General features: G+C 45.0%; 1 protein-coding gene across 30 annotated transcripts in view; it reads right to left on the reverse strand.

Moving 5' to 3' along the window:
* Nucleotides 1-8,087, reverse strand: part of GOLM1 (golgi membrane protein 1) — a 59,913-nt gene extending 51,826 nt beyond the window's left edge. For 11 of the 30 annotated variants that reach the window (XM_086416874.1, XM_086416868.1, XM_086416873.1 and 8 more), the window contains exon 1: nt 8,050-8,087. The gene's annotated coding sequence lies outside the window, so the exon portion shown is untranslated. Of the gene's footprint in view, nt 1-7,207; nt 7,875-8,049 lie in introns of those variants that run through there. The other 19 variants (XM_086416890.1, XM_086416878.1, XM_086416889.1 and 16 more) reach the window with 5 other exon arrangements.
* Nucleotides 8,088-11,817: the final 3,730 nt, after the last annotated feature.

The raw sequence follows: 11,817 nt of genomic DNA on the forward strand, positions 1-11,817 counted from the left end.
GGGTCAGGAAGATCCTCTGGAGAAGAGAATGGCACCCCCACTCCAGTATTCTTGCCTGGAGAATCCCATAGACAGAGGAGCCTGGTCTCTGTCATTCCATGGGGTTGCAGAGTCCGACATGACTGAGCAACAGTAATCATTATTAGAGAGGGAAAGATGAATAACAAATCATTTCCAGATCTGGCCTTTTCTGCCCTTTATAAGAAAAAGGTGATGAATGTCTTCCCTCCTCAATTGTTCTACTTTATAGGAACCAGCCATTCCTAGGAACCAGCCATAGGAACCAGCTCCTCCCTCAACTCTGCTGTCCACTGAAGCAGCAGTCACTGCCATCACCTGGGCTGACTCACAGATGCTGCTTCTGCAGCAGACATCCTAGACTAGGACCCTAGTATGCAAGAGAGAGGTTCCAGGAAGCTGAGTACAGTCTCAGAGGCCCCTCGCCTGACCCAGCACTTGGCAGGTCAGTTGGTGTGCAGCCGCCCAGAGGGCGCAATAAGGAGAGCCCCGGGCTCCCAATGGACAGAGGGCTGCCCAGGTAAGATGACCATGACGGAGAAAGGGCCAACAGTGACCCTTCGTCCTGCAACATGCCTCACCCAGGACTTCCAGGATTGCAGAAACACTGCTGCCCAAGACGAAGGGAGTCATGGCTGGGAAAACGTCAAAGCCTAATGAAGACTAAGGGCAGGCACTCAAAGTCAGGGTTGTCAAATGTTTCAAACGCTCTACCCTCCTTCACTTCAGAATTTATACAGACTGGGGGTGACAGAAGTGGGTCGGAGACAGTCTATGTCAGACAGATTAAGAGCCATAATTTAGGCTTCAGAATGTGTTTTGTCATGTTTGATTATAGTCACTTGACATACTGAAAAAGATTAACCTAAATCAACTAAACTCTGTGAAATTCCAGGTATATCTGCATTAAATGTTTCTTGGCAAGTTGGAAGAGTCGTTTTTAAAAAAATGACTGGCTCAATTAATTTAAGCAATTCAATCTACTGGTTAAAATTATTGTTGCCTTTTAAGCAAAAATGTTTATAAGAGAACAGAGACTTTTTTTAAGAAAAACATAAGAAAATGGGCAACTGGTTAAATACATGAGCCCTTTGAACTTCCTAGTTAAATAATCTTTCCATTTCCTCATTTTCACGGAGACTTTTAATCATATAGGCAAATACATAAACAATCAAATCAGATTGACTTGTTTAACCAATGTCATCACTACAGGAACAACACAGCTTCTCCAAACAATATGGGAGCTGCACCTTAATTCCTTCTCAGAAGAAATGGCCTTACCAGGTGGGCGGAGGGCGAGAGCCGGAAGTGCCCTCAATGGAGCCGGAAGTGACCTGAACAGAGTTCAGAAGCCACCTCAGTGAGCAAACAGATTGGAGGATGCCCCACTTAGCGCTGAGGTCTCAGGAGTTGGTCACCAACATTTTTTTGGAGGGTTCAAAGATATTCCACCCCACCCCAAGAATGTCCCCAAGGCAGAAGTCAGCATACTGAGGCCTAGAGCCATTAGCAGCCCATTGTGTAAATAAGGTTTCGGTGAACACAGCCACGCCCAGCCCTTGAAGTACTGCCCACAGCTGCTTTCTGCCTACCAGGCAGAGTTGAACAATTGACACGGGGATTTACTCAAAGGGTTAGAATGAAGACTGACACAGTTAGATGTATTATTATCTGGCCCCTCTGGGGAAGTCTGTAAACTCCTGTCTAAACCATTAGGGTTAAATTACAAGTCCATTGAATTCTCCTTTTAAATTCTTAAATTCTTTTAAAAACTTACTAGGAAGTATACAATTCTCCTACTCCCACTTTCCCAACCCTCAATTTTCCCCCAATTCTAGAATCTAATAGTTTAGAAAGAAAAACCTTTAACAGCATGGTAACTACAATAATACCATATCACGTATAGTAAAGTTGTAAGAGAGTAGATCTTAAAAATTCATCACAAGAAAAAAAATTTTGTAACTGTGCAATGATGATAACTAGATTTACTGTGGTGAGCATTTTGCAAAGTATACAAATAATGGATCTTTACCCTGTATACCTGAAACTAATATGTGATGTCAATTATGCTCAATAAAATGTTTTAAAAAGGAAAAAATGTCAAAATTCATGTGCATATTTAGGGCTATAGAGTGAAAATACCAAAGAGTGAGATGGATGAGTGAAAATGAATGAGAACCAATTCCATTGTGTTTCTTCCAGCACTTGACTTTCTGCAGAAGGGCCAACTCCCCTGTGGACGCCACAGCTACACGATAGCAAGTGTTCCCAAAATTCCTCCTCTTGTTCGGGAGTCGGCAAGCTCCAGCTTCAGGGCAGAATCCTGCCAGCCACCTGTCTTTGTACACTGTCTAAAAGCTCAGGTTTCAAGCTTTTTTATTGAAAAACAAAACAAAACAAAAGAATAATATTTCATGACACGAGAAGTACATGTAATTAAAATTTCACTGACATAAATAAAGGTCTGTTGGGACACAGCCATGACCATTCATTTACATATTGTCACGGCTGTCAGGCTATGAGAATTGTGTAGCTGTGACACAACCCACTGGGCCTACAGAACCTAAAATACCATCTGGCTCTTTACAGAAAACGTTTGCCAACAACTGCTGTAGTTCACAGTTCTCAAAGTATGGACCCTGGACCAGCAGCATCAGCATCATGATTATAAAGTTCTCCAGGTGATGCTGATACAGGTCAAGATTGAGAACTGTGCTCAGCAGAGCTCACTGGACAAGTCTGACAAGTGCCTCTTATTCTGGTCACACTCAATTATTTTTAAGAAGCAGAAAGGCATGTTGGAGAGGGTGCGTTGTTTATCTTTGGGGAAACATTTCTATACTGTTTAAACATTTCCATACTGTTTAAAGGTTGAGTTTGGATTCCCCAAACTTCCTTGGCTTTTGGCTACAGTCCACCAGGCCCCTCTGTCCATGGGAATCTCCAGGCAAGAATACTGGAGTGGGTTGCCATTTCCTCCTCCAGGGGAGATCTTCCCATCCCAGGGATAGAACTTGGGTCTCCTGCATTGTGGGCAGATTTTTTACTGCCTGAGCCACCAGAGAAGCCCCAGTCAGAATGAAGTGATCACTAATTCCAGAGCAACAATGGCTTCTACAGGACCCTCCCTCACTGATACAGAAAACAGAGAGGAAAGATAAGGTATCATCTACCTGTTGCACGGATATAAATGACAGAGAGCATTTTGATGGGCTAGACCCTCCAGTTCTGGCAGCATCAGAATCAGAGAAATAGCTTACTTTTTTTTTCCTAAAATCATTAGTATATTAAAATTTTGTCCAAGAATTCACCAAGGCACTATTTTTAAAAACCAGTAATAGCAAATGAGCCATCTTGAAATTACAGCCCAGCTGATCCTCAAAAGACTACAGTCCAGTCAACCCACAGAACCAGAAGCAATAACTAAACGATGGTTTTACGCTTGCAGCTGATCTGTTATGAAGCAACAGATGATCAAAACATAAACTGTTACATGAAAAAAGTTACAAAATAGTAATGCTCATATCCCATTTTTGTTGAAAATTTTTAAAAATATACTCAATAAATCAATCGTCGTGAAGTCGCTCAGTTGTGTCCGACTCTTTGTGACCCTATGGACTGCAGCCCACCAGGCTCCTCCATCCATGGAATTTTCTAGGCAAGAGTACTGGAGTGGGTTGCCATTTTACATTTTTCTATAATAGAAAATGTACAGCAAATGCTTATAAGGAAAGATATTTACAAGTTGGAGTAAGAGAGGAGGAGATAGAGAGGAACAGAAAGAATACAGGGCAGCCCATTTCTGACCTGGTGACGCAGTGGTTCCTCATCTCCTCCCAACCTCCTGTGCTCCCCTGTAAAGGCTTATCCCTGTCTTTTAAGGCTAGTGTGAAAATTAAATGAGAGCATGTACTTGTCACCAAGCAAATACTAACTGAAAAGAACTGCTGTGGTATTAACCTTTTTTTTTTTAAATATAGTTATTTATTTGGTTGCATCAGGTCTTTGTTGTATCATGTGGAATCTTTTGTTGTAGTGCATGGACTCTCTAGTTGTGGCATATGGGCTTAGGAGTTGAGGCATATGGACTTAGTTGCTCCAAGGCATGTGGGATCTTTGTTCCCTGACCAGGGATTGAACTTGGGTCCCGTGCATTGCAAAGCAGATTCTTAACCACTGGACCACCAGGGAAGTCCCGGTATTAACCTTTTAAAGTCTCAGTTTACTCATTAAAAAAAAAAAAATGGGGAGTGCGATCAATTATACCTGCATTCACAGGGTTCTTCTGACAATCAAATGAAAGAATTACCTGAGACTGAAGTGAGAGAAACAGCTGTCTACCAGCAGGGCGTATGCACCCCAGAAGGTGTAAAAGACGCTCCATCTGGGCTGGGGGAAAAATCCTAGAAGTTACATTTATTTTTGTCCAAAAAGTAGAATAGCAAGTACGTTTAGTAATGTAAATATTACACCAAGTTAAATGTATTATGTGTACACTAATTACTTTACACTGTGTTACACTGTACTAATACTACCATGAAATACTAACAGTGCTAGTAAAAGCAGGAACTGACTGCACCCTCACAAAGTCACCAGCCCTCTGAGGTACCCGACACACTCCTTTGACTGGGCAAGCATACAATGAAATAGATGCACAAATTAAAACTAAACTCACAGAGGATATGAAGCTTTAAGGTTCCCATAAAAAGCACAGATTAAAGCTATACTAGTAAACGCAAGCACAGGTGAACAAAAGCCAGGGGTTAGGAATGCACTTCCCACCCTGAGCCAGCTTCATCTGTGCGACATCACCAAGTAAAAACAAGGATGTTGTACTCAGATCTAACAAGATCCAGACCAAAAAAACCTCAAAGTTCAAGGAGTATTTGAAAGAGGGTTTTACCTCCACAATGATTCCAGCCCTAAGTATATACTGGATCTTGAGCTACAACATTAGCACATGTACATTAATTTATAATTAAGTAACAAACACACATACAGAGGAGTACTAAAAACTGGTCTTAATTGAGATCCAACTGACATTATGCTGTACTAGTTAAATTTTTTTTTTTTTTTACTAACAAGAATGAACAAAAAAGCTTGGAAACCACAGCAAACTATCTCATTATACAGTATTTTTACATATGTGTTCTTCCTGTCAGCACTAGTTAATCATCAAAATCTTAGTGAGAGGAAGTTTTATTAATGCAGTCTTGAAAGAGAATAAGATCACGATGTAAAAATCTGAGAAGGTGTGCATTTTCTTTCCTGAAAGTGGCTGACATTTCTTTGTGAAGCAAAATAGGCTCTCTGGGAATTTTGGAAATAATCCTCAAACTTCAAGCCATGCCTCTCTTTCAATGTAATTTCATCAGTAACTTGGAAAAGTCTAGAAAGCAGCCACACTCTAAGACCATCTTGGGGGAACAAGAGAAATGCCATTCACATTTTGTTAAGGTGAAAGCCCCCATGGCGCAGCAGGCAAAGAATCTACCTGTCAGGAGATCCCTGGGGGAGAACACAACAACCCTCTGCAGTATTCTTGGAGTGGACAGAGGAGCCTGGCGGGCTATAGAGTCAGACAGAGCGACTAAGCACAAGGGGATGTCAAGACTATTCCCTCTACTTTTGTGAAGTTTTAGAAAATAATGCTAACTGAGTTTTTCTTTTAAACAAAAAGAAAAGTGATTTTTTTTCTTATCCCAATTCCCCATTTCAAGTCATTAAAAAAGAAATCTTTTCCTAAAGCAACTATTTTTTTCCCCCACAGAAAACAACAATAATACAACTGAATTAAAGCCCCAGGCACAGGGCCTCTCCTCCAGTTCCTGCCTCCCCTCACAGCCCCTCCCGGACTGTTTAAAAGCAGGGCCACACTACCTCATGTTCCCTTCCACTTCACTGCCAGTGATGGGATCCTACTCGCTGCCCAGCAAGACAAGTTGAAAGCGACACCCCGCCTTCCAACTCTTCCCACACAGGCAGTTTCCCCAGGCTCTGCCTGGCTATCCTTTGTGCTTCAGATGCAGAAAGCTGGCCTGCAACGTTCACAGGATCAGCAGTTCCCTTCTGGCTGGGGGAAGGTGGCCATACAAACGGACTGAAGCTGGCCCTGGGCCTGACACGGTCAACCATTCTCATTGCTGTTTCAACCCCACCCCTGAAAAAAACAATATACACGCAAAATCTTTTCATTCCCTCATCAATAACTGGACCAGCAATTAGAAAACAAATGGCACCCTTACTTTCTAATAGCAATGTTCCCAAATGCTGACCTCCACCCTCACCCCCAGCATTCCTGCCTCTCATCCTTGGTTTTTCACTTCTGAGCAAAACCAATGGGGAGAAAAGGTGATATCTTCACAGGAGAGGAAAATAAGTCTTGAAGTGTTGTTTTCTTTAAACATTCTAAGAATTCAATGTCTTTTCACCACTGACTCCTTAAAAATTGAGTTCTGACCTAAAAAACGCAAGTCTTAGCAAGCTCCTGGTTTCTATTTACAAATAAACTTATTCTTCACAGTAGCCTGCGCTTAGCTTAATCTTCTCTAACATAGGGAGGAGGAGCTATGGATGGATGCTCTAGAAGACCCACAAGTACCAACAAGGGATTCAACTTCTCAGGCCCCATGCTACAAAAAAATTCAGGAATACTAAAACTGCCTAAATTTGAGTCAGTCTCGTGGCCATGAGCCAAACAGAGTCACTCTAAAGCTGTTAAACATGTAATCAGGTTACTGGACTACCTTACTCTGCCCCTAGGATTGTCCCTCAATATTTGCATTATTTAGGGCAATTGGACCTTGGAGATCACAAACCAGACAAAGGAAATCTCAAAGCCGTGAAAGTCACACAAGTTTGGTTTTGCAGATTTGGAAACGGGATATCTCAAGCCTCACCACGACTTGGCGAATACAATGATTCTAAAATTCCGCTACAACGAATACTCATCGAAACAGGTATTTTGCCTATTTTGTTTTACCGAAAGACAATCATTAAAAATATTAAGTAGGGTGTGACATATAAAGAGTATGTAAACCCAGGAGACTATTTTTACGGCGGAGCAGAAGTTTTGTGGATCCTCCACGCCGCCAAAGTTGGGAAATACAGGTACAGAAGGAACCCGGAGCATCCCTGAGACGGGATTCGGAAGAGCTCCGGCAGACCGAGGACCCGGTGTCAAGCTCACCTGCCAGGACGCGACTGCTGCCAACGTGGGCACCGCGGCGGCCCGGGGCGGAGAGGGAAAGAGACGAGCGCGCGGCGCGGCCAGCCCGCCCTCCCCGTGTGCCAATCACGCCCGCACCGCTGCCACTAGCGCCACTTTGGGGATGCTCGCTTTCGACTCTGGGTGCCGACGCGCGTGACACAGCTAAGAACAAAAAGAAAGGCCCCGCATCGCCCCAGACCGACCTCCTCAGGGGAGCCCAGCAACGGAGCGGAGCCCGGGAGGCGGAACGCGGCGGGTCGGGGCGGCCCCGGGAAGGAGGCTCCAGCGCTGGGAGGTGCGGGGCCGGCCTCGAGCCCACTCCGGTAAAAGGCTGCGGCCCGGGCGCCAGCCGGGGGAGAGCGGGTGTTTCCGGGGCCCGGCGCGGGGTCCTTGGGCGCGGGCCCCGGGCCGTGGAGGGACAAGGAGAGAGAAGGGGGCTGGGGCGACCGGGGGAGGGCCGCCAGGCGTGCGCGCCGCCTACTCACCCCCTGCCGCGGCTCCGGCGGTTGCTCGGCGCTGCGAGGGCCCGGCTCCCTTCTCGCCCGGGCCGCTCTGCCACCGCCGCCGGCCTCGTGCTCCCGTCCGCCCTGGGCAGCGTCCAGCGCCGCCGCGTTCGCGGCCTCCGCAGCGGCGAGTCCCCGCCTCTGGCCAGCGCCCGCGGCGCGCGGAGGAGACGGCCTCGGGAGCGCGAGGAGGCGAGGCCGGGACCGCGCCCGGACTCCCGGCCCCGCGGTGCGCGCGCCCTGGCCCGCGGCCGCTGAGCGGCGGGAGCTGGAAAAGCCTGGTCGCGCCCCCTCTCAGCCTCCTCCCCAGCTCCTCACCCGAGGCTCCCGGCGCGCCTTCGGGCCTGGGCTCCGACAGACCAGCAGAGCGGTCTCGATGCTTTTAAAGGAGGTGAGAAGTGGCGACGGAAAGAAGGGCCCCGGGAGACCGCCCTCCCCCCCACCCCTCAACGTCCCCCACCTCCGGCCGGGAGGAATTTTCCGGAACCCAGAGCCGACCGCACCCATTGTCACACTCCTGGTCTTGCTCACGTCTCTGGTCTTGCTCACGTAGTCCTGGCCGAAACTGCCCAGGATAGAGGGGCCAAGGAAAAACAGGTATTTGGGGGATCTTTACTCACAAATCTGTCCTTTTTCTTCCATCAGCCCTTCACAGGTGGGCTTGATCTTCCTAAAGCTATTATCTCTCAGCGCTCATTTTCTTGAGCGTTGGGACACTCCCAACTGTGCAGCAGAGAAAATCCCAAGGCTCTTGGGTGCTACCCAAGCGGGATCCTCTAGGATTTTCTCAGAATGGAGCCTGGAAATCTGAAATTTAAACAGCACCCAGGTGACCTTCAGGCACAGGCAAGTTTGAGAAGCACTGTTGAGCCACACCTACCTGAGAAGATGCCACAAAACTAGTGACATATAGAATAACCATATGAGAAATGGAATATTTCCTGCCATATCAGTAAATAAGACTGTCATTGTCATCAGCAGTTGCAGCCTGCCAACGTGAGCCTGTATTCTAAGGGAATACAGGAAAAAGAATACCAGCAGACTTCAGACCCTCCCCACAGTGAGCCCAAGGGAACTTGGGATGTGAAAACACAGAATACTGGCCCCATAGCTGAGATGTATATAGAAGAAATTATTTTAGTGAGCCGAGACTCTTGCATTGTCTCATTCACAGAAAAGCACAAACTTTCTTAACTTGGGATATCTGCTTTCTTTAATTAACAATAATCTTCTGATGTTCCAACTAGCTGCCCTTTGTTGCAGAACTTCTATAAAACCTGGCTGTTCCTCTCACCTCCTCACAGCAGTTGTCTCAGAGTCACTTGAGATACTGTCTCCCAGACTTGAACTCCCCAAATTCCCACCAAATAAAACATAACTCTCAACTTTTAGGTTGTGAATATATTTTAAGTTGACCTGTACTAGGAAATTATAAAGCAATGATTCTTAACCTTGGTAGCATGAGCCAGACATTCAAATTATCTGGGAGATTTTAAAGTATTTAGATACCAGGGTCCCACCTCTAGAGTTCTGAGTCTGAACATTAGTATTTTTGTTTTAAAGCTTCTCAGATTGAACATGTGGCCAGAATTGAGAACAATTTTCCTAGAATCATCTCTTTTTGAACCTACCTAGCTCTAGTATCTGAGAAAAGAACCCCCTGGCTCATCCCTCCCAAACCCCAACTCCAAAAGACAAACTCCTGAAGGAACTCTCACAGTTAAAACTGGATACAACCAGAACAGACCCCTTCAAAAAGTTAAGGTTCCTTACTACCACCTGAGCGTGGATCTCCTTAACGGCAGTTACGAGAGCTTTTATGAGTCCAAACCTGAGTCATGAGCTGACAATAATAACCCCTTTAGAGTGATATTCTAGTATATTCCAACATGATGTTTTCATTGCCCATTGTTAGACTGCCACCTGGTCAAAATAAGTGTTCAAAAGCTATGTGTGTGTTGACCATCAGCTCTGGCTTGTCCTTGGTCTTGACTTGCAACTCTTGCCTCTGATCCCCTATGAACCTTCAGTGACCATAGTCAGGGTTTTAGAACAGGCGCAGTATCTTCCCTTAATGCTCTTTTTGGCTCTCCTAGTAACACTTTGCCTTCTTAGACTGCGAACCGTAACTTCCATCTCATTTGCCTCTAAGTATGTTCCCATTAGTGTCTGTGATTTATCAGTGACTAATTAGTCAGTGACTAAGCCAGGGATTCTTAATCACTTTATAGAAGAGGTCCATATGTCTAGGTACAAGGGAAGCTGGCTAAATTAACTACATCTTTACTGAGAGGGAATCATCCTTTCCAAGTTTCATGGGGATCTTTATGGCAAAATTTGGAATTAAAGAGTAGTTCTTAAAGTTCTTTTAAAATGCAATATTTATATATGCAGTGTTGCATATGTGAATTTGGATTTACATTGCTTATAAAGTGCTCTTCTATTTCCTCAAGGCTTCTCATCCAGAATGTTTAACCTAATCAGTTGCTCGCCCTAAAAATTCAAATGGATAGCTTTTGATTAAATAAGGGCTTCCCTGGTAGCTCAGATGGTAAAGAATCTGCATGCAATACAGGAGACCAGGGTCTCCAAGTCAGGAAGATCCCCTGGAGAAGGGAATGGCAACCCACGCCAGTATTCTTGCCTGTAGAATCCCATGGACAGACCTTGAGGTCACAAAGAGTCAGACGGGAGTAAGCAACTAACACTTTCACTTTCAATGATTAAATAATGTGCGAGGGGCTGTTGTGGTTGGTTGTAGTGCGCCCCTGTGTGTTGTCTGTTTAGCTCTCTTTCCTTCACTAGCTAATAGCACCCTATGTTCATACAGGAACCTACCTCCTACTCTCCAAGGGATACAGCCTTAGTTGGACTGTCAGTCAAAGTGATGTCGTCTCTAGCTCAAGGAATAGACCATTGTATCAGTTTTCTATTTGCTACCCTAACAAATTATCACAAACCTAGAGGGCTTCCCTGGTGGCTCAGAGGTAAAGAATCTGCCTGCTAATGCAGGAGATGCAAGTTTGATAGCTGGGTCAGGAAGATCTGGAAAAGGAAATGACAACCCACTCCAGTATTCTTGTCTGGGAAACCCCTGGGACAAAGGAGGCTGACAGGCTACAATCCATGGGGTTGAAAAGAGTTAGACACAATTTAGGAACAACTAGGTTGTTAACGACAACAACAAGAGTTAAAATGACACAGTTGTGTTGATCAAAAAATCTCACTGAGCTTTCTGGAGACTCTTAGGAAGATCAATTGCATTGCTTTTTCCGGCTCTTAGAGATTGCTTGCATTCCCAGCATGTAACCCCCTTCTTTCATTTTACAAACAAGCAATCTTCAAAATCAGTAACATCTTTCTAATCCTGCTTCCATAGTCACATCTCTCAGATCCAGCTGGGAAGCTTTCTTTGCTTCTAAGAACGCTTGTGATTGCATGGGTCCCACCCAAATAATCCAAGATAATGTCTGTGGCTGGACTCTTAATTTAATCACATCTGCAAATTCTCTTCTGCCATTTAAGGTGACATTTACAGGTTTCAGGGATTAAGACATGAACATCTTGAGAGGCCATTATTCTGTCTACTACAGACTCCTACCCTCAGCTGATTCATTACACTCTATTTTTGGGATAAGCAAAGCGATGACCCAAAGACGAAAAAGGATCCATGTGCACGTATGTCAGTGATGGTACCCATCATTTTTGGCATGCAGATCTGTGGGGCTGGTTCCTATGTGCCTCAAAACCTGACTTTTCAGTTTATCCTGCAATTCTGAGGCTTTCCCCATACCGAGAACTTGCTAGAAATATGTGTAATACGTAACAGAACAACAGTGTAGAATCGTTTTCAGAGTTCTTGGTCACAAACAATAGAAAGAGCCTTTGTAAATCTCAAGGAAAAGGAGTTGATTGGACAAAGGTCAGGGTCTCAGGGAGTCGATAGTGAGAATCAGTGAAATCATATAAATTGATTTTCAATCAGTTTGGAAAACCTAGATGCTGCAGAGGACTAAGCAGCAGAAATCACTGCAAAAATGACACAGCAGATAGAGTGAGTTTAGTATATGTGCCACACTGCAGCAT

This window comes from Bos grunniens, chromosome 8 (assembly GCF_055505025.1).
Source record: "Bos grunniens cultivar Pamir isolate PY7600 chromosome 8, Bosgru_T2T1.0, whole genome shotgun sequence".
NCBI classification, from domain to species: domain Eukaryota; kingdom Metazoa; phylum Chordata; class Mammalia; order Artiodactyla; family Bovidae; genus Bos; species Bos grunniens.